Source organism: Struthio camelus, chromosome 8 (genome assembly GCF_040807025.1).
Source record: "Struthio camelus isolate bStrCam1 chromosome 8, bStrCam1.hap1, whole genome shotgun sequence".
NCBI lineage: Eukaryota > Metazoa > Chordata > Aves > Struthioniformes > Struthionidae > Struthio > Struthio camelus.
This window is the reverse complement of record NC_090949.1, coordinates 14,432,035-14,455,843: the sequence shown is the minus strand read 5'-3', so window position 1 is coordinate 14,455,843 and position 23,809 is coordinate 14,432,035. Positions and strand designations below refer to the sequence as shown.

The following is a 23,809-nucleotide window of genomic DNA, read 5'->3' as shown; positions in this document are numbered from 1 at the left end:
ATTGGTTTTAAATTCAAAAATATTTTCCTCAGAAACCAAAAATAGACTTTGCTTGCTAGCCCCAGTGGCAACTCTCCAAGTTCAAAATCAAAGACTATTAACATGTGAGAATATATCATATCAAGGAGTAACTGTGCTGTTTTAAAGATGATTATTTGCCTGTTTTTCCAGCTTATGCAACGCAAGTTACCCACTGATTAATCTTTAAGACACAATTCTAGTTTTAGCTCTGAGGAAGACATTTCTGAAGACATTTTCTTAACTTATGAAGGTAAATATGATGTATGGCATTAATTTAACAGGACATGGAATTATTTTAGGCATGCAGGAAATGAAATTCAATTTCCAAATGTATCAAAAATGCATGCCAGTTAAAACTTGCACAGAACTCACCTTGGAGAAGGCTCAAAATCAGTTACTCAGCTGATCTGAGAATACAAAAGGAGTCATTAGTAAATTATTAGAACCCTTTCCTCAAAAACCTGCAGCTATAACCAAAGCACTCCAGCCACGATGCTAAGTGAAAACACTCTACACGTTCTTAAAGCATAGGTATCATTCTTACAGAAACATTTGCTCGTGTGAAATCTTAATATTCATACTGTTATTTAGAGCCGTCTGGTATTAATCCTGCATATTAAAGCGGAATGTATCTGCAAGGAATTTATTTTGATCCGTAATAAGCATACTCCACAGAAATTGGGGATGGTGACAGGAATTATCCTTTGCACAACACTTTTCACATTTTTTTGACCTTAAAAGTCCGTCTCTGTAGAAGCCTGGATCTGTTCTGGAAATTCTAAAATCTTGAACATAGCAATGATATTTAATTTACCAATATACTACTTTGTTCTACAGATGCATAATATGCCTCAGAAATAGGTAATATTTTAGAGCTTATTAGCAAATGTGACAAAGGTGTAACTAAATGTCTTTTAATACCTTGTTTCCACTTTCTTACAATAGGTGAAAAAAAATACCTTTAAGCCTGTTTTCAACCCAAAGACCAAAAACTCCTTTGCACCCATAAAATCTAAATCTGACAAAAATGAGATCCAATTAGTGAAAAATAAATTTTCTCGTCGGCTCAAATGGAGACAAAAAACAATACAGACTTTTGACAAAAGACTAATGCTAGGCTACAATTTTACCTATAGCCGTTGTGCATATAAGGGTGTATATTTACCAGTATGCAGCTGGCATACAGACTGGTTCCTACATTTCCACATCTCACTGCCCCAGGAGAACGACTACCCGCAGCCCCTGCCCCGGGAAGGTAGCCAGGTGTACGTGGAACAGAACGATCCATGCCTCTGGGCAACCTGCAACGTTTTCTACCCCCGGCAAGAGGGGCAGCGTACCACCACCTATTCCATGGGGCACAGGGGCTTCCACCACAGGAAACTCGGTACCAGCCAGCTGGTTAGGTACGAGGGGGTCGTGACACACTGCCATAAATCCACACCCTTACTGAATTCCCCCTCTCATTTCCATATTGTGCCTGAATGGCCTTCATCCGGCAGGCAGATTTCAGGCATTTAAGCAGCTCCATGATTTTTTCCTTTTCTTCAACAATAACTGCGTCAATCTGGGCTATTCTCCAAATAAAGATCCATATACATTTTGAGAGTTCATCAAATAATTTAAGATATACTCAGGAATCTGGTCATCTGCTTTCCTTTCTCTCATTCCACCACTGTCTTTTTGGGGGGCTAGCAGAGAAAAGTTGGTATTATGCTGACATGATCCACTCCAAGTAATGGAGCAGCCATAAGACAAATTCATATTCTTAATGAGTTCTCAATTAAAAATTGACAAAGTCATCATTAGTCCCGACTTCTACGACCTTCTGTTGCTCTATTTGCCAGGCTTTTTTATGATCTCTAGTAGGATGAGGGGGAATTGTGATATATCAGGTTAGCACAACCCTGCACATGGTCTTTTATCTGGGTTACCCTAATCCTCACCTTGGAGTTCAATGGGGCCTTTTTTTTTTTTTTTAAACGTATGAGTTCAAAAAATTTTTTTCACATAGACAAAAGACAAAAACAATTTTTGGTATAAATTGTAACAGAATAAAGGAACAAACACAGAAACACAGTAACACAGTGGCAGACTTCTGGTAAACTTCCAGATAGCTTCAAGGATAATCTTGAAAGCAAAATCAGGTAAATGCCTGTACGTCTGATTCAAAACATAAACAATACATACTTGCTTATGGCTGTGCCATTCCAAACTATTCACACATGAAATTATTTCAGGAAATAGTGCCTTTTTACCAATAAACATAGTCAACTTTCAAAGCAGCTAAACAGAATGCAGCATCGTGAATAATGGTAAAGAACAAGTAAACGTCATGTGTGCACCCTACCAAAGCTAATACAAACTTGTACATTAACAAAGGCTCCTACAGAGTTGCAGCTTATTTCTGTTCAAGGGAACGGAGCTATTGCCACAAAAGGGAGAATTTACATGAGCCATGAGCGCTCTGCAGTGAGCCCACAGCACAGTTAATGCCCCTGGGCTGAGGGGCCGCTCTCCTCAGGCTTGCCCACAGATCGTGGTGCCCTCGTGCACACTCGCAGAACTGCAATATCTAAACCTTGCATATCCACGGAAATGCAAATTTGCTCCCAGCATGGCTATCCCAGAAGGCCTTGATCAAAAGTCATATGACCCCTCAAAATAAGACCTCCCCATTTACCCTTTTTAAAGCAGCTGTGCTGATGGGCCTATCTACTTCACTCCCCGATCAAGTCAGATTTTATTACACAGATTTTATCACACTGACATCTATGGAAACACAGAGTCATCCAGGTAGCAGGAAATTTATTTTGTATGCATGAAGGATCAGGCAACAGCTACCACATGGAGACTGGACTGTGATTTGGCAGACTATCACGTCAAGAGGCCAGTAACTGCTGTTATGAAGTTATATCACCTCAGCCTTTGGTTTGAGGATGAGAGACCTGGTTTGTCTGGACGCTTGCAAGAATGAACTTAAAACTTCAGGGTTCATTGAAAGACTTGGTAGGAAAAAAACCAACACACAACAACCACCAAACCCCAAACCTTACCAACCAAAAAAAAAAAAATCTAGCCTCATGTTCTCTTTGTTCCAGAACGGTCTCACCTATATGAGTCCGCAAAAGAGAAAAGTGATTTACAATCTCAGCAGAGAGAAATATGATGAATGTCACTATACATGTAATCGTGTACATTAACACAAAATTTCCCATAAGCATATCAGATTATTAAAAGGTAAAAAGTATTCTCATAATGAGTACTTTGCTTGGTCTCTATATATGCTAAAGGTTATACAGCACATCAGAGGACTAATTTCCGCATCTTCAGAAAACATGAGAGACTTTCCAATCAATTTCTCTGGCGATTTATGAAGGCACAAGGTCCGTACATACACAATTCAATATAAAATGGTGCTCTCAAGTATCATATGAAGCGAATTAAGAGATGTAAGCTCCCAATTCTCACTCTTGTGCTTAAATATACTGTTTTCTTTAATAGGAAACCATTTTCAAAATTTAATCTAGAATCTTTGAAAAGTGCTTGCTTTCACACAGCTCTTCAGTCCTTCTATTTCAATGGCAAGTGAACCACTCTCAGAAGGGATTTTCAGTAAGTGGTATCAAGTGGGCCCAAAAAACCCATTGACCCTGAAAGCAAGAAAAGGAAACAGTCACTTCAAACGAGGCAATTTATATTCTCCAATAGCCTTAGCCTGAATAGCATTTGGCTAATCTTTAGAATTCTCAAACCATTATAATTTACCCTATGAAACAGCTTCATTGTCAGATGAAGAATCCATAATACCACAGGAGTACTGTATATTCAGCTTTTACACAACAGTCAAGAGATTCCTCAAATGCTCTCAGAAATGTAACCTCCACAAAAATTCTCAAGGTAAATACTCTTGGTACAGAACACAACAAATGAAAACACTTTTGGAAAGTGATTGATAGAAATTTAAAAACAATGCACTTAAAAAAATCTATAGAATTCCTTACTGTAAGAGATTACTCAATTTAGTAAAATTTAAAAGACTTATGAAGGATAGAAAATCAAGGGCAAGCCAATAATTTATAATTTACATTAACAAAATGCAATAAAACAATTTAATGGGTCAAGCCTAAAAAAAAAAACACCACCCACTTTTCCTTAGCACTAATCAGCAGAGCTGAAAACCTCTTACAAACAAATGGAAGGAGCAACCATATTTTGACAGAGAACAGAAATGCCAAAAGAAACAACAACAAAAAATATCCAACCTATGCCCCCAAAAAACCGTTCATAATTCGTCAATCTGCGTTGGAGACCACAAACACTTACTACCGCAGACAATGCTGTAGGGTAATTCTTCCACTTCTTAGAAGAGCATTCAGAGCATCACTGTGGTAGTAGATACAAATTTCTGGTAATTGCCAGCTTAGGTATGAATGTTTGAAAGTGAATTACTTTGCTCTTAGACTGCAAACTATACTTTCACCTAAACACAGAAAAGCCCTCCCCTGGCTCTTACTATCAGTGCATTCACAGAAAGCAATCATATTAGCATGCAAACACCTCTTCTAGCCTAAATAAGCCAGGCTTTCATCTTTTCTCATAAAATCAGCTCTCCATTTCCTCAAAAGCACTTGCAGCTCACTCCCCCCCGCCACACACACACACACACTTATTCCAGTTGGAATGAGTCTTCTTGAACGCAGATAATCAGCGCTGTACAGAATATCCTAGAAAAGGTCTTACAGCCCTCATACAATGAAATTAATACTTCTCCCACTTTATTGAAAATACCTCACATAATGAAGACAGGCACTGCATTTGCTTTTTTCCTCCTGAGCCGTCAATCACAACCACCTTTCATTCCCAGGGGACCGTGGCACTGCCGGAGCACGGACAGCAGCCCAGCCAGTGAACATGCAGGGCACGTTTCAATGTTGGATGTTCAGATGGAAAAAAAAGAGTGCACCGCAGATATTGTGCCAGATGCAAGCTGTAAGTTAAAAACATAGTAGCAATTAGTGACATAACACTGAAAAATCACGAGCAACCAGCAACTATCTACAAACGTGACCGAAGCTAGTGAGATCTAGGCACTAAGTAGTCTGTAGGGACCATTCAGCATGCTGTAAGGTGAAGTCCTAAATGCCTTTAACAAAAGTCAGATAAGAAACAGGAAATAAGAAATGTTCAGACAGAAGCAAGTCTTCAAATCCACACTGGCAAGCAATACAAACTGTGAAATAAGTAGGTAACATCTGGCTCAGGCACAGAGGAATATTCGGGGACATAAAGTCTAGACTGTTCACATCAGACAGATCCATCCATTTCATAAACTTTTCAAAAACTACTTTATCAATTCTGATATTTTTTCACCACTATTTCAACTTGAAGTTTGGCCAGAACCTTACTCCTCTGTTGTCTACAAACCCCCTAGTGGTCATCTTACATGTATGTGGGGCCATTTTACAACAGATATCTCATACTCATATCAGCAAGTACTTTATATTGTTATATTTTGTATTCTCTGCACTTGAGGTTTTTACTCTAAGTGTTTATTACGTGCAGCCAAGACATATTTAGCTGAGGCACATTTGCAACTGCTATCATATTGATATCTGAAGGCATATCACCTTTACTAGCTGGGATATGCTTAGCTAGAAGCAATGCTGAACGAGTAGAGCTGAGACTCTCGTATCCTTCCTGTATGAGAAATGATTGCTTCAATGTACTGACCAGGACTAAATCGAAGAAAAACAAACCAACCAAAAAAAAAGTGATGGCAGAGACAAAGTGCTTCATAAAAAGATGCTTGACATCTGTGAGCAGCACTGTGCGCTGAGAGCGCACAACAAACAAAAAGAAATACTTAAAGTATATGCACAGGAGTAGAGCAGTTGAATTCAACAACTTAAAATACATCACAAAACGTATGTCGTCTGCTCCCTGTCTTCACAAAGGGGCCACGAGGCTTTACTTGGTGTTATCTCAGCATTACTAGTGCTGTAAAACTGAGTAACAGCACCAAAATAGACCATTTATTTATTTGTGCAAACCCACAGGATACAACTTTTCAGCCTGCGTTCTCCTAGTCTTTTAAAAGCGCTCCTGGTTTCCAGCTGGAGGTGTTTGAGGAAACTGAAGAGAATTCGCTGCCAATTTCTCTACAAATTAGAGAGTAGGTTCAGCTTTCTATCCAACCCTTCATGATACTTTTACATTAAAGTAGTGATATTTCACATACTATCTTCTAGTGGTAAAGCGCTGAGGATGCGCAGAAGACAATTTACCCTATTTTAGGATGTTTCTTAGGATATAAACCCTTCAGGTCACAGAGCCTTTCTGTTCCGTGCTTCTACGGCATTTCAGAAGAGTGCGGTGATGGTTACTGAGGCTCCTAAGCGCTCTGCGGAAACACAGGATGCAAACTGCTGTTTAGTACCTGGTATGTTTCCATGGTTTTGAAATATTTCATTGTTTCGCCAAGTCAGAAGAGAAATGTTAGCTTCCTAAATGCCTTCCAGCATGATAATTCTAAATTATCTTCATTCAGAACTGTTAAATATGCAGGTAAATACCATTTGATAACGTGACCATATCTACGTGAAATGTTCACGACACTGTTTACTTTTGATGTCAAAACATTATTCACTGCAATATATTTTAATATTTAACTTTCTTTCAGTATTATATATCTATCAATTCATTTAACAGAAAATAAAATTCAAAATGAAAAGTAAATAAAATGGCAGCTTTTAAAAACAAATGCAGAAGTTGAAAACACTTCTTTTCCATATGAAAATAACTGAAAGCATTAAATTCATGCACAACTTTCAGCTTTTGAGGAAATTGATTTTCTAATGGAAAAAACTATTGCATCCAATATGCCAGACATCTGTATTTATTACACAGAAGTAGATGAATGTACATGTGTGCACACCCTCGTACACTTCTGTATATTTTTATGCCTTAGCTGGAAAGAAATGATTCTCAGGATTTTCAGCAGTTACTCAGACCCAGGTAAATCACTAAATTTCACCCAAAGTTCTGAACGCACTGTACGTGAAAAACTTAGCAACGACAAGATGAGGAATAAACTACCTTTTCAACAGCTAATGCCATAGTTAAGCTCCAAACACCTACGTAACCCCTGAGGAAGTCAGGGGGAACGCTTGCTTTTAACTGCAAACTGATTCAGCCTCGAGAAGCGTGAAATCACTGTGAGGGCAAAATCCATGGGGCGCCAGAGGGCCAAGAGGAGGCAGCTGGCCGGCCCGGCCCGCCCGGCAGCCTTCGCGCAGCGCTGAAAGGGCGCGCGGGCGCCGCGCAGCCCTGCGGCCACCTCGCCCCAGCGCAGCTTCGTCCCCGCAACCATTGTAAAAGGGAAGCGAGAAATTGCTTCATCTTCCTTGGGATGGTTATTTCCATCTGCCTAGTAAAGCACGTGCTTCACCTCACTGAAACCTGTTTTCTTATCTTGAGATTGTTTTGTAGTTATATAGAAAATAAAGGGGCTTAACTGTTATTTCTTTTACTTCATGTTCTGCAGGACAGTCTCACATTTGTGTTTTTCAAATGTATCTTTTTTTTTTTTTAAAAAGAAGTAATTGCATCCCATATAAAATCCTTGCTTCCCAGCTACAATTCAAATTCTGAACTGCATACCTATGAAACTGGCGCCAACGTTTAGTTGCCGTTTTCTAGCATTAAATATACAGGCGTTTTCCTCAATCATCAGAATTTTGTTACTCTTCTCTCTCCTTGTTCTTCATCAATAGTTTCACCACGTTATTCACAGTCTGAGGTATATGGTCCTCTAGTTCTGTTATAATAATCTCCAGGGGCTGACACAAACTATTTTTTAAAATTTGCATAATACATGGATGTGGGAAGGGTTTTTTTGTCGTTTTTTTTTGGGGGGGGGGTTGTTTTTTTTTTTACTTCCACTTTAGTCTGTTGTTTCTTGCACACTACAGGGGCCAAGACTACCTTCCTACCATTGCATTGGACTTCTTTCCTAAGTCATTATCTTTTGATAAGGAAAATAATTTTAGTACTGATGAGGAACACACATAAACAGGTCAAGTGTAAACAAATACTTGTGCCCACTGATTTGATTCCAAGTTACGAGAACAAACAAACAAGGCAGAGAACGGAACAGAGAAGTTTCATCTTTTCTCCTGTTGATCTAAAAACAATAAGGAAGAACTCAGAGTGCATGTTCCCGGGCTAAGTATCAAAGTTTAAAAGTGGTTCATTTCTCAGTCTTCCAAGCACCCCCATCACAGCAACCTGTAACTGATATTTACGCATATTCAGTTGCAACAAAATGTGCAGGTATAAGTCAGTTTGCCAGTGGGTATAAAAAAACCAAGTAATGCAGTGCACAAACATAATTCTCCCGGGCATTACAATTCTTTTTGCTGTGCTTACCATTTCATTCTAAATACAGACCACGCCATTACGAAACTCGTTCCAGTCTTCATTCTCTAAACATTTCATGAAACTCTCAAAAGGCTTCACAAACACGTACCAGCTTCTGTTCCTGAGGCTCCACCCAATTATCCGTTCTACAGCGCGCAACAAAAAACCAACATAAAATAGACAAAGCAGCCACAGGTCAGGAAGGAAAAAACAGAAGTCCTCGACCGTAAATAACAATGCTTATCACTGAAAACGTGCCTGAATTAGGCATTCATAATAGCAGGACCACAAAAGTTGTATGATTTTCACAGTGGGAATCATAATCTTTAGTGGAACTTTTCATGAGAATTTTAGTACTGTATCTACCACTGGACAGGCAAAACAATAGCATAAGTTGCGATCGCTATTGTTTGGCAGCAAAACGTTGCATTCCTAAATCTATTACTTTCTACCTTATATACTAAAACGAACCTATTCAGAGCGCAAAATAGGGAATTTTTGCTCATTCTACACCTGTATAAACTGACTGCCCATAGCAACACCACTGAACTGACTAAAGAAACCTATTTGGGAACAGTCATATTGATAAGATTTGATCAACATACTGGAAAGTTTATAATTTATTCCATTTTAAAATATTATACTTCTGTGTTACTGACTGATACTGATACAGTACTCCTGTTACTTCACAAGAATGGCTTTAGGTCTGTTGTTTATTTTTTAAATTACACATTTTAGAGATCTGGTACAACAAGTAACAGATCACAAGGACAATATTCAAACAAACGCAGTTAGTGAGGAACGTTGTCCTAAAGGACACAAAAGACAAGCTACTCAGCTGAAGGGAACTATTTGCCTTCTGCACCACACAGAAAATAAAAAAGATGAATGTTGCAGTGAAAATAGAAGAGCAACTTCAGAAGAAGTTGTTGTAACAGAATATGTAATTTTTCTGTTCTATGACTGTTAGATTGTTTAACCTAGCTGCTGTTGCTGGGATCCTACAAAAGCTATTTATGGAAGTATTATGTTTCTCTACCTGAAATTACTTAAAATAACTACATTGTTCTAATTCACACAATCGTTATTCATCTGAAAAAAAGATCAACATGAGAAGTCAGGTTTACTTTAAGGAGAAGGAAAGTACAATGGTTGGTTAAGGTAGAAATTAAAATGGTGGCTCCTTCTAGCTCCAGCAAGGTGTTTAAGTTAGCTCCAGTGCTGACATCCCACAGGCCTATTGATCTGCAGTGTTGCACTGATTAGAAATAAATTACCAAACAGTCAGATTACATGCTATATCAGGTCAGCAGGATTCAGATCAATGCAAACAAGAAATCCTTCCTGCTCTTTACATTTATACTAGCATTGAAAAACTGGTACAGGATAAGGTGCCCAGATAAGAAAACCAAGCACCTAGGGCACATGTTCCCTCTCTCTGGTCCAAGAGGACTCCGTCCACCACAGCCACCGCTCTGGGTGCCAGAAAAGCCAGGCAGCGTGCGGCAGGGAGGAGCTACAGACACGTGCACGAAGGTGAAGGAGACCTGGACGTTCACCACCCAAGAAGCGCCCGTTCCTGCCTCCAAGAGGCAAAGAGGCAGCTTAGATCACCAAGGGTTTCGACCCAGCCCTCACAGGAGGTTGAGCCTCTCCAGCAGGCCCTCAGACCAAAAATTGCAGCACCTTTCTCGTGTGTGCTTTCCCCCAAGAGCCTGACCACTCTGGAAAACCTGCCACTGTGTTTGTGGCAGGGGCTGGGGGACCAGGGCAGGGGGTCCTGCGCAGAGGACAGAAATACAGGGATTATTTTTCCCTTCCATACCTGAAAGCAAGTGCTTTGGGATCAGACTTCCAGAGAGGAGACTCGGTGGTGGACCTGCCTGCTCATATCTCAGCATGCTGCAGGCTTAACAGCAGTTACAACCACAGCCCCTTTCACTTGCCTCAACTATTACAGCAACTGCTATTTACAGTCGAGTAACATAATGAATGAATGAGATGAAATGTATTAATTTTTTTTACTCACTAAGAGGAGTGGAAACACAGCAAATAGATAAGAATCCTACTTATTTGCAAAAATAGCTCATCTTCAGCCTAATAATTCATGATTTTATTCTTAGAGAAGCAACTCTAATTCTGAAAAAAACACTGTATAAAAACCCATGTCTACTTCAGTACGTTACAGCTGTTCTCAATTACTACCTGCTCCAATAGTGGTCAGGTTTTTCCAGCCTTCACAGCAACAACAGGATATAGCGCAGCAGCGCGTTGACTCTTGTCTAACGATACTGTAGCCCTGTAGAGTGGAAGAAGCCCTAATACCTTTGAAGGTATAGGGTTGAGAAGCACTATTATTTTATGTTCCTCCTAGATAAAAAGTCCCCAGGTTAGCATTACATAGAAATACCTGGGAAAACTATCTAGACCGTCACTGATATTTCAGTTTCTTTGACTCTTTCATTATCTCCACATGGCTTTGAACTGAAGATAAAAATGGCTACTGCCAATTCAAAAATTCAAGATATTCTACATAAATGACACTAAATATTAACAATGCCAGAAAATAAATTCTATTTAAAATTAAAGCTGTCACTGCTCATTTGAGTAAACTAATGACATAGTTTAGGTACGAGTTCCAGACATTCCTACTAATCTACCTTGCTTAATATTGAATTTTTATTTGACCCATCTTTCATCCTGGAAAAAGTTTTCAAAATGTCATTTTTAGGAACACAGCTTAGCATATATTGCCCATCAAACCTTAATTACTGTTAACTTCACAGTGAAGAAGCAGGCACATTTCATTGATCACTAGTACAGCACAAATTTGCAAAGTGAAAAAGTACACGCATTATAGCACATTTTCACTTTAGTCTTTCTGGACACAAAAATCCATTTCAGAGCGTCTCAGAATTAAAGGAAAAACAATATTTTTCCTTGAATTCCCAAATTAAATATTTCATTAAGAATCTTCTTGTAAGCTGCATCAAATCAATGCCTTAAAAATCTCATTGGGATAAACGCACTTCATTCCTACTTAAAGGCATCTTACTAAACGATTCCGGCTCTCTTCCCCTAATGTCTGTCACGATCTGTGGTCAGATATTCCTTCTGCAAAAAGGAGTGCGCTGTACTTTGTTTCACTGCTACGTTAACATGAGTTTATAATGTGTTTAATATTTTTGCTTTGCTGCAAGAAATTTAAAAAAAAAACCAAACACACACAACATAAAGAACGCAACTGGGAGAAGGTTTTTCAAGAAGTAACAAAACATCGACTAATCCCCCAGCGCGCTCCTGCCTGAGCGCAGTAAGGTAACGCTTCTTTTCCTGATCCCAGGCTCAGGGCGGTCTCAGCTACGAAAGACGCGGGGCTGGGGAAGCCGAGCCAAGCGAGGGGCAGCAGCTGAGGCAGACGCGGAGCCGGGGACGGGGCAGACCGCCCCAGCGGGCTGGAGGCACCACAGCCGATGCTGCAGAGACAGGGCAGGGTTTAGGCAAAAGAAATGTCTTCTCTCCTTTCTGCCTGCTACTCTCTTTGGGTGACCGCTTTGAAATGGGTTTTCAAAATTTACGACAGTATCTGACAGATATCCAAGGGAAAAATACATACAGATTACAACCTTGGTTGGGTCAGGGGAGTTTAAAGACGCAAACTGGGGGGGGGAAGGAGGATGTGGCAGCCTGGGACTCCCGAGCCAGCGCGTGGCTCCGCCTGGCGAGGACAACGCAGGGGTCCCCGCACTGCACACCCAAAACACGCCAGGCCAGAAGAAGACGGGTCCAGGCGAGCACCACACAATGCAACAGAACAGCACTAGACTTTCCAGACGAATCCTCATCCAAAGAAATAAAATAGTCCAAATACTGTAACATCGCATCAGATAATTTATTTTTATCTTTATTACATCATGAAATTACTGCTACAGGTATTTAAATCTGAGACTTTTTTAAAAAACGTGGGCTGCCTTTGTAGCAGCGCACCCTCACAACGTTTTTATCATTTGTGTTTGACAGTACACGCGGTCGAGTTAAATACTGAAACCTGCATCTCCAACTAAAGCTGACAGAAGCAGGCAGTAAGGGATAGGAGAGGATGTTGCTGAGACAGACCTGGATTTCAGAGGAATGTCAGCTTTTCTGCTCTTCACATATATTGCCTATGAGTAGATGAATTAATGACGGTGACAAATCTCTGAAGTACCCGTGATCTAGCTAGGGGTCCCGGCTGAATAACAGCTACAATGCTGGCTGATGAGAGAGAGAGCAGGGAACTGATTAAGTAATAACACACCCATTTACGCATGTACACAAATATAAACATCACAAATAATCTTTTTTTTTAATGTAAGACTCATTTCTAAACATTGAGTGTTAAAAACCTGATTAAAGTCCTTTAGAAAACATGTCTTCTGCATAACTTTTAATGTAGCATTTAAAATTTTAAAGGGTTATTTACAATAACTTTACTTTTGGGAAAAAAAATGAACTCAAGCCAATTATAGTCACAGGAAACCAAGCCTAGAAATCTAAGATCTACAAGCAACATCTGCATCATTACACTTATTTAAAAAGATGAGAAAATGATCAAAGGCTTGGATAATTAAATACCCAAAAGGTAAAAAATACGGTTAGCACTTGCATTCGCTTTAGTACGTAAAAGAACTATTATTTTCTCCCATGCTCTGAAAATCTCTCACTATCACTGTTTCTCAAGAAGGTACAAAAAACCCTCCTTGCATATCCTTTCAAATATTTGATTGTATCAGGGACAGACAGAAATATTATGGACTCCGTGGCAAAATTATGGCAAAAAAATAGCTCTGTAACAGGATTGCAAAGGGATATGAAAGAGAGGGGTAGGGGATTAAATACATCTGATTAGACTCCTTGCAGGAACCAAGGGAGAGCTGCCAGATGATACAAGATGATACCGAAAAACCAAGATGATACCAAAAAAACGCAGGTGAAGTCACAGGCCCATTCTGTTACACACAAAATCTAGTTATGGACAAGAAGAGCACAGCATCTATATATGTAAAGTGCTGACTGTATATAAAGATGCATACATACTCATGTATGGAGAAAAAACTTTTAGTCTAAAGTTTTAACAGGCTATTCAAAACACAATGAACAGTCCTTGTTAGACCAGTTACAGTAATGCTAACACTGATAGTCCAATTTAACACAGAAAGGCCTCAGTAATAGAGTTAAAATTGTTATATGGGGAGAAAAAAAAACCCAGCGCAGCCTAGGCACACCTGGACTACTCTTACCTGGCATGTCAAGTGATGAGCAGAGACACGCAGCCTGGCATCAGCCGCTCCAGGGATCAGGACCTCCACCTCCGTCCTCACAGTGGTTTGCCCTGCCTAAAACACACACAATTGCATTTTTCACCATTTTCTTTGTTCTCACCTGCTACGCTAGAGCTAACGCAGATCTGCCCAGTGCAGCATAAACCTATCCGTAGAGTCAGAGAAGAAAGAGGACAACTAATAGACTTTGGCATACTTGTTTGTAATGCTATATAAAACCTGAAACTGGCTCTCTTTCTTCACAAGTCAGAAAACACATGCAATGAGTGAAAGCACATGAGTTTAGAACTGCAGTTTTATTACTAAAATATCAGTACAGCATTCCAAATAGCTGAAGTTATTTCTTGGATTATTGAAATCCTCTCAGGATGTAGTGTAACATGCATACGCTCTCCACTGAATGATGGAACGGTTAGTGAACATTTTCAAGTATAAAGAGCTTTTTACCTGAGATTACTATAGCCCATTGTCTATGCACATGGTTTGTCAAGATATAATTGAAGATACATTATGTTGTAACATTTAAAAAAAAAAACATTTTTCAGAAGTTTTCTTAAATCTTGAAGCTGCATAAACCAAGAATCATTTTCTGACAAAAATACACTGAATTGTTCTTGTCTGCTGTAGACACAGAAGACAAAGTCAGTTAATTTTATGCATAGTTCCAGTATGTAACAAAACTTGAACATACCAAGATTATTTTAGGCTAACAGGAGGATCACGAACACTCAGTGTTCTGGAGTATGTTTAAGTTAAACATTTTAACTTCTTTAAGGCTCTTGTAGGCTTAAAATTAAGCTTATGAAAAGTTCTTTCGCTGCATGGCTTTAAAAGATTATAGGCATCCACAATATATATCCGTATCAAAGAGTTTTGCAATAGATATCATAAAAGTCATCCTTGTTTCCAATTCAAGCCAACTAGATTACAACATTAATAGCAATGAACTTAAACCCTGCAGTTTGTAAGATCTTGTTTACCCGAATCTAAAACTATTAGTGAGCATTTATTTTTCTTCAATAATAAATGAAAAGAAAATATTAAGCAGTGCATTTCAGGAATGTGATGTAAATATAGCAAAAGAGAGGAGAGAAAAGGAGAAGCTAACTTAGAAAATAAGACGTGCCATCATCATCTGGTCAAATTTATCTACCTCAAAACTTCTTGAAAATCTGTATTTTCATGCCTTATTTCCCTGTACATAACATTATAAATTACATTACCTAGCTATAGAAACTAAACATAGAAAGAATGATTTTAACAGTGTCTGCTTTTAGTGTTGATAGAGAGATAATAAAGGGATTTATGAGATTCTGCTCAAAACATTATTTCAGTGAGGGATATGACATACAATAGCTCTTAAGGAATTTTTTGCCCACTGTGGCTTGTCCTTGGCAATGAAACAAGACTTTAATTTTTTTCTTTTTTCAAATGAATCTTTCTTCCTATCAAAGGAATAAGAAGGTGGTTCTGTATTGTCCAAAGAAAGGCTGCTCAAGGAGGGTGACAAAAATAGATCCAAGTAGGAATTCTAAGCTAAAGTCTGTTTCTCTGAAAAGTTTCAGATCAACTTCTTAAACTTCAGTAAGACTTTTATCGCACCTATATCATACAGCTGTAATTTCAGCTAGGTAATTTCTATATTTTGGACTTCAGATTTTAAACAACCCTACACTTAGGCATAGTAGTAGTTCTATTGCTTTTAATGAGAGGACATAAAAGACGATAGCTGGGGCCCAGGAGAGTATCACTGGACACCACCTGTCCCAGACTCAGAAATGGCAACACCTGGACCGTTCGTCTCTCATGTGGTTATGGAGATAGCACTGGTATGGATCTCTCAGACGGAAACCAACACTACATCACGGGTCTGCGTTTGCATACAGGGGCCGGGCTGGGCTCAAACAAAAGCTGGGCCCGTGAGCTCGTACGCGGCGTGACATAACACGACGCAGGGCTCTCTTCAGCCTCTGAAAACACACGGACTGGCAGAAAAAGCTCTCCTTGGCCATTCTTATCCCATCTCCCTAAGGGTTTTTTGCCATGCTTAAAAGTTTCCAAGAGAAAAAGGGTTTTTTTTGTTTTTGTTTTTTTTTTTTACACCTATAACAAAAAGACATTTCTTTTTCCCAGAAAGAGATCTACTTCTCCACTTTGGAAAATCTAATCAATATTTTCATAGGATTACTTTCAATATCCCACTGCAGATGGTTATATCTACCTTCATAATTTATTTCAATTGCTTTCATAGTTTTCTTCCTTATAATGTATTTCCTTTTTTTAAGGAAATACATTAAATATCAAGTTAATCAACTTGTGAACAAGCCTTGACATCTTTTTTCTTTTATGAACAAGAAGAATATCCTCAAGTTTCAGTGTCCTATTCTCTTGACAAGATATAAGTCCTCTTTAAACATGCCAGAACAATCTTCTACCTTTAGAAATTATTTTTCTGCATTGTTCCAGAATTGTTTACACCACTTACATTAAGTGATGATATCACAAGTAAAGACAGTATTTGGTAGTTTAAAAATAGGATGATACGAAAGGAAAAGACAAAGAAAGGAAGACAGAAGCAAGGGAGGAAACAGGATTTTTTTGTTTCCATATACCTTCCTTTCTGTGCCTACATCTCTGTCTCTTCACTACTAAACTATGATAGCAGATTTTCTGACAAATGTCGTAATGAAGGAAAAAAATATGCAAGAGAAGAGTCTTAAATAATGTAAAAGGAAATTTCTGGATAAGCGAAACCAGTCAGTTCTTCTGTATCACAAACGTTTCTGAAAAATCTAGTTCTATATTTATGCTCAGCAGTTTTGACAATTGGAAAGAAACATTTACTGTCATATCTCCAGACAAAAATATAAGCAAAAAAAAAAAAAAGTATCTCATAGGATCACTTTTCACTAGAACAATCTCACCATTAGAAGAGAGCAAAATTTCCCATTAGTCCTGCAAAAAGGATTTAACAACCATTTTTTGTGCAAATTTCTGCAACCCCTAATACACTTATCTATTGTTAGACGTATCTAATAGACTTGTCTTACAAGGCAAACAACTCGTAGGATCTTTTTGGAGGTTGAGTTGTAGGATCTTTTTGGAGGTTCAGTTTACCAAGAATCATACATTGCTCGAAGAGGCTTCAGAGCCAATTCCATAGGATGTCTGCTTTGAGTCATCCATTTCCATACTCCATTCCCATACTCCATTCTCCTACCTTTGTATTGTCTTCTTATTTCCTCAGTTGCCCACCATTCTTTTTTTGCTCAGCTGCATTGCTTCCTTCTGAAGCATTTTGGTTAAGGGTATCTTAAACTCCTACTGCCTAATTAGCAGCAGGGAGACAACTCTTTCTGGCCCAACAACACCGTAGGATGTATTTGTCCATTCTACCTTGACAAAAAGCTGCTAATGTAATCTGGTGTCCAGGGTCCAAGAAACTGGACCACCCTGCCTTGGGAGCTGCCAGTGCTTTGCCCACAGAAGGCATGGAAGTAACCAGATGGATTATGCTGGAATCATAATACTGCTGATAGGGATTCAGTCTCAGGGAGTCATCCTGTATCCCATCCTTCTCCCACCTCTTATTTATTTTTTGAAAAATATTACATTAGCTTTCATTTCTATGTGCACCCTAATTTCTTCTGTTAATCATTTTGATGGACTCTACTTGCAAAAATGCTACTTTTTGTGCCTGTAAATTTTCCAGCAGTGTTGTTTTTTTTTTCCAACAGTTTAAATTATTGAAGCAAATAATGAAACCAAAGCAAACCAACTATTACATTCTAAGTCAGCTATACAGGTTAATGCATGGCTTTAATGCAATATATTTAGAATATTTTTCTATATTATTTAGGTTATGTAGATATCGAAGCCTGCAAATAACCCCTAGTCAAGCTGCAAAATCTAATCCAAGATCTACTTTCTAAAGACAACTCCTGTTCACAGTGATTGCTGAGTCCATACTTGGGTGCAAATTTTGCTTTTGTGGCATTTATAATCTAGATTGATATTTGGCTATGGGAAAATAGAGAAAGTTTATGGTTTGTCACAAGTCAAGCAGTATCGACCATGGTACAGCACAAAGCATGTGAATTCAGGAATACTAACTGCATACTTTTTCTTCAGAACACAACTAACTAATCTAATGATTGTTCACTAAAAATGACTTGGTTTTACCAACTCTACATATTCTGTCCACATCCCTTCCTCCTCTGGCTAAAACAGAGGAGCGTATAAATATGGGCTTGACTTTAAAGAAGATATTTGAATGCCATTATTGGGGAAAACATCCTAGAAACAATAATTACATTACATATTTCTTCACTTGTTCAGGTAACATCTAGTGTGTTTTCAGGAGCAGACTTTGAAAACGGAATTACCTGGGTACATCTCTTTACAGCCCCAGCACTTTCTGTAGCATTCATGTGGCATCAGAGGTGCATCTCAACGGACCCAATTCATCAACTAGATTTTAAAATCCAATCAAATGAAACTAAGTAGTCTAGCTCCTTAGGGACATATAGTAGTAAATGAACAACTTGACAAGAAAAGAAAGAGATAAGAGAAGTCAGGAGCCTATGTTATTCTAACGTACGCACTCACACACACACACACATCATACATAAAAGAAAATGCCTTGTGCAATATGAATAGTAAGTTAAATCCTCAGCAGATCAGCCAAACTGTCTGATAAAACAATACTACCTGAGAGGTTGTCTTTTCAAAAAAAAAAAAAAACTTTCAGATTAGAAGGAAATGTGTTTTTAAAGATATATTTCAGGCTTCAAAAAGTATGAATACGTGACTGTGTTCTACAAAACAAAAACTTGTCTGCATAACAGAATGGTAGATTAGGTAGTAAGCAATGAAAATGATACTGGAAATACTTGTTTTCAATAGTAGTATCCTTTGTTTTCCTCCACTGGCTACCTTAAAACTCTCTGAATCAATACAACTTCTTCACAAATGCCTGTTGCTTGCAGGAGAAGGCACCTTATGTGGCTTGGTGCACGTTACAACAGGAAACGGCACTTAAAACCATTCAGTCCCAACACAAAAACGCTGGCAAAAGGTGTGGCCTCAATATGGAGTAAAGGATTAATGTCAATATCTTACAGCTTTGTGCAAATAAGAATAGTAATGCCAGGGTAAACGCAGCTTCAGAAATTGCTGACATTTGGAAAAGAACTGCTTGACACTTGAACCCCTGGGTCAGTTTTACAATTTATATAAGGTGCCCAGAGCTGGTGTGCAGCTTATTACAATATATTTGCTATCACGAAACAAAGGTTAAGCGAAATTCTACACAAACTATAATTGGATTAAAACTCAAAATATTCCTCTGCTGCAGAATCCAAGTGCCTCACATGTAAACTACCTGCTTTAAAACAAAATCAAGTAATAGCTACCTACAATTTTGCAAGGAAGGGGGTTATGGCAAGGCAGCAGGTTCATACTGCAAAAGCAGCCCCTGACCCTTGGCCTCTTCCATCCCTTGGCAGATGGGCTGGGACGCGGTGATGTGCAGCAGCACTGGCATGGGGCCAAGAAGGAATTAAAGGTTAGAGTGATTACAGCAAGATATATGTGCGATTGACCCAAATTAGCAGAAAGTACTCATAACTAACAGAAAAATGATCTTCAGCATCCAGCAGGAGACCAAGTAAAAATATTTAAGACGTTTCTTTTTTTTTATCCTTTTTCTCTAAAGGCTACACAATGCAATCACACATATCTGAAGTTAAATGACTCTTAATTATCATAGTGATTTACTGATATAGACTCTCTCACTAGGCTGGTTTTTTTTTTTTTTTTTTTTTTAAGAATTTTCCATTTATTATTTTATTACTATTGGTCCCTTAAGATTGTCGTATTGAATCTTCCTAGTCTCTGAAGTAATGAATATTGTAATTAAATCTTGGTTAAAGGTAGTTCCCAGCCAAATGCTGTTCATTTCTTCCAAGCATCTGGTTGCCAATTCAACTTTTAGTTTGCAGTCTTTGATAGTTCTTTAACCCTGATCAGAGAACTTTTTAATAGAGCTTTTAGTGGCTATTTACAGGAGAAGAGAAGGAGTAGAGAACAAAACTCGGAAAAAGCTGATCTAGCAATAAATTTGAGATGGCTTGTACCACAGAGCCACTATATCTCGCACGCTGTGCTCTCCTCTCCTTCAGGAGAAGCACAAGGATACAGAAGTGAAAACAGGTGGAGTTAACTAGCAGGAATTTGTGCATTGCCACAGTGGGACTACAAATCACACTACGAGTTCGATCCTGTCCTCCTCACTCCCCTGGGACGTGGGTGCAGAAGCGAGCACTACCTGACATATTGATTCATGGAGTTAGAGCGCAAACAGGTCCGTCCAGCCAGGGCTCCTCCTGCAGAGGCTGAGGCACAGTTACGGTACGGGAGCTGAGCTTGCGCCGCACTGCTCGTACCTCCTGCCAGCGCAATTTAATTCTTCCAGGGAAGTCTCAGACGAAAGTGCTTCAGGACAACACTAGAAGGATGGGAAGAGCCATGGGCTGCTTTGCAACAAAGGGGATGCCAGGAAAAGCCTGAGGAGCTGTGCTGGGAGGAGCTGGCTACAGCCAGCGCCAGGGACAGCACAGCCACCGCCTTCACCTAAACGCAGCTAGTGCCGAGAGGAGAAGAGAGGAGCTGCAGGGAAGAGGGACACAGGAGGAGTCACAAGAAACAGAGAAGCAGAAGATACAGAGCTACTGCGTTTGCGGGACACAGTCAGTGCAGCTGGACATTTCTGCCATTCATCACTAATAACTTACAAGGAATGGGTACCACCAGTTTCTTGAATCACAGAGGGACAGGAAAAATGCATCCAAACCATCAAGAAAACTTAATCTTCCTACTGGTGAACACACCAGAAATTAATAATTCTGTCTTGACAGCAAAGTTTGAGATAGCATGCAGTAAAGAAACTCAGACATACATATAGATCAGTAAGACAGAAGTTCATCAGTATCGTGTTATAAGTAAGCAACGCCTTGAAGTGAATAAAACAGGGATCCTGAGGAAAAAAAAAGTATGAGATCACAGTCTGACGAGTGAGGCTGTGGACTCTCCATAACTGGAAGCATGTAAGGAAAAGCTAGACAAATATTTGTTAGGAATACCCAGTATAGTTGATTTCATTTTAGGGCAGAGGGAAAAATTAGAGAAGATCAAAGTCTATTCCAGTCCTATGATTTTATGACGCAAGACTGTATCCTAATGCCGACATACAAGGAGGAAAAAACAAGAATGCAAGGGTAACCTTTTTCAGGCGTTTGCTAACTTTTGATGGATTGACTTTATCAAAAAAATGTTATTTAGGTCCCAAGTCTGCTCTTTAATTGGAAAACATCATTATTTGGCAAACAGAAACTAGCACGTTGACAGTCATCCTGCATACATAGATACAGATGTATATAGCTGGATATTAAAAAAAAAAAAACACATTTTCCCCCAAGCAATTTTAAAACGCAAACTGCACATTTAAGCAGAACGTTTGCTGTCTTAACAATAACAAAATATTGTATATGTAAATATGCATGGAGCAAAACCTCTCAAGGGTAAATAAAGCATTTGCAAACAATAAGGACCCATATGTTTCAATACACACAACTGTAAACTTTTAGAATAAAACACTGCGTAGTCTTGTCAAAGAGTCTCAGATGAAACACTATCTCTATTAATCATCTTAGCAAAAAGGCATTTCAAAAAGCAGTAAAAATACCAACAGTACCCTCATTTTCCCCCAGACAATATATTGATTTTCTCTTGCTGGTCTTTGCCTTATTCCTAATTACAAAGTATAACACACCAATATGTGGCTTATCACACTCTAACAGAAACGTATCTCCAAAGTTGAACAATTCAAACAGGTCAAACCATCATACTCTAGCTAAAATGATGCATGTTTCCTTAATCTCATAAAACAGCACAGTATTACAGAAAACTAAAACGTGTTAGACCAGCAATGGAAAACTAGGCATCCCATCTGCATGCTTCTCCCACTGCTGAGAGCATTTCCAGAAACTCCGCGCTAAACCAGCAACGATATACCTGGGACGCTAGTTCTGGTTTGCCCGCACGATGAAGGGCCTGGAATTGACCTGGTTTCCCACCAATAAAGCTACCGCAACATAAAATGTAAGTGTCTCCTGTGCATTGAGGATACTCTTTTTTGTGTATCATGAATTGTAGTTTTACGAATATGCCATCTGACCACTAGTATTGTACAGACACAAACAAAACGCAGGGACTTCACAGGGACTTCTCTCAGCATCGAGTTTACTAATTCTTGCCGTATCAGACTCCTAAATTGTCTTTGAAACAATGACAGTGAGAAACATGAATTATACTCTCCCAAAGGGGGAAAAAAAAAAGTAAAGACAATTACAGACTGAAATAAGATCTGCACTGGAACAGAAACAGTCTAGATTATTTGACAGAAAACAGCTAACTAAAATAGTATTTCATAGAAAAGGGTCTATAGCACCTCACAACCTGTAGCAATTATTGTCATAGATCAAAACCAACTACAGGCAATGAAACTCCCAAAAAGTTTTTGAAGCGAGATCTTACTGTATGGATAATATAAAGATAGCACTAAGTTCAATATGCATACCTAATGCATGTAATCATTTGTTTTCCCATCCTTTCCAGATGTTTGCTTGAGATCATAAATTAAAATTCTATTTTATCTAACATTTAGTCATTTAAGATAAAAGATAGTAAGTCACGATAAAGTAAGGAAATATTACCCTTACATATACATTCACTTAATATACAGTCTTAATATACATTCACTTCTATACAGCTAGATTGCATTGTTCAGTTTTATTTGATTTTGGTCACAGAGTAGACATATCACTAGCTTCTAGGACATATCTCAAATAGTTGTCCACTTTTGAACTCTTAAGGAGAAAAATTTCATCCACTGTATCAATAAATAATTTTGAGCTAGAGCTCTTCCTGTTTTCAAATTCCCCGAGGGGTAAGACAGGTTCTCACCCTAATTTTTGCATTGGCCCAGTTGCAACACCAGATCGAACAGCCTACTAAGAGATCAGAAGAGGTAAACAAAACTTAAGTCCCCCTCCGTCCATCCGTGATTTTCCTTTTGAACTCTTTTCCCCTAGAGCCCAAAAAATTCTCCCCAAACCCTCCTCCACAACAGCAGCACACCTTTCTCGTCTTCTTGATGAAACTACGAATGTCTTATGTATCACATAAAAGTTTCTGCACCACAGGATAAAGCAGAACTTCCTTTGATAGTAAGGATAAAATTAAAATGGATAAGAGAACATACACAAAAATATGGAAGCCTACCTGACTGTTTAATTTTCAATGTCCCAATCCAAAATAGCTAGCTTTAGCCAAATTTACAGTGATAAATTATTTACATCTGTATCACACATACGTACTGTAATGACCAGAAGCAGTATTGCTTTCAAGAAACATTAGAAAGGATACGGTTCCTCCTGATACAACTGTTGGCTGTCTTTCATTAAGATTTTAATGAGAACAGATTCTACCCAATCTTAGTCCAAGTGGAAAATTCAATTAGTTTGGCAACTGAATGACAATGATATAATTACTGAACTAGACAGCTTCCAAAAGCTCACAGCCCCCTCCATGCAATCAACAAAAGAAAAGCAGTAGTTTTTAGCTCAGTTCATAAAAAACTCTCAATGCCATCATAGGAAAGTCAGCCTCTAAAACAAATAATTAATAATAGAAATGAGCCTTAGAAAAATCTCTTATTAAAAATATTGCTGCTGCTGAGATACGCTAAGCTCTGTTTCTCTCAATAGTAGATCGTATTCTGTCCTTTTGGTTCTGTGTTTTGGCCTTACTAACAATTGGTTTTTTTCCATTCTTTTCCAATATAAATAACAGGAAGTGCTCAGGAGCGCTGTGAACCAGTGCTAACCGGTTTTCTTAACACTCTTGCACACTGTCTCTCACAAAACTAAACTTGAGTCTCTACCACACCGACCCTTAGACTCCACTTGTCTATTCAGGGCTTCAAA

At 38.7% G+C, this 23,809-nt stretch overlaps 1 long non-coding RNA gene across 2 annotated transcripts in view; it reads right to left on the bottom strand.

Moving 5' to 3' along the window:
• LOC104140822 (uncharacterized) overlaps positions 1-23,809 on the bottom strand; it is a 239,412-nt gene that overhangs the window by 54,029 nt on the left and 161,574 nt on the right. Inside the window, exon 3 of one of the 2 annotated variants that reach the window (XR_011142479.1) lies at positions 394-428. This is a non-coding gene — a long non-coding RNA (uncharacterized lncRNA). Of the gene's footprint in view, positions 1-393; positions 429-13,721; positions 13,818-23,809 lie in introns of both variants that reach the window. The other variant, XR_693400.2, reaches the window with a different exon arrangement.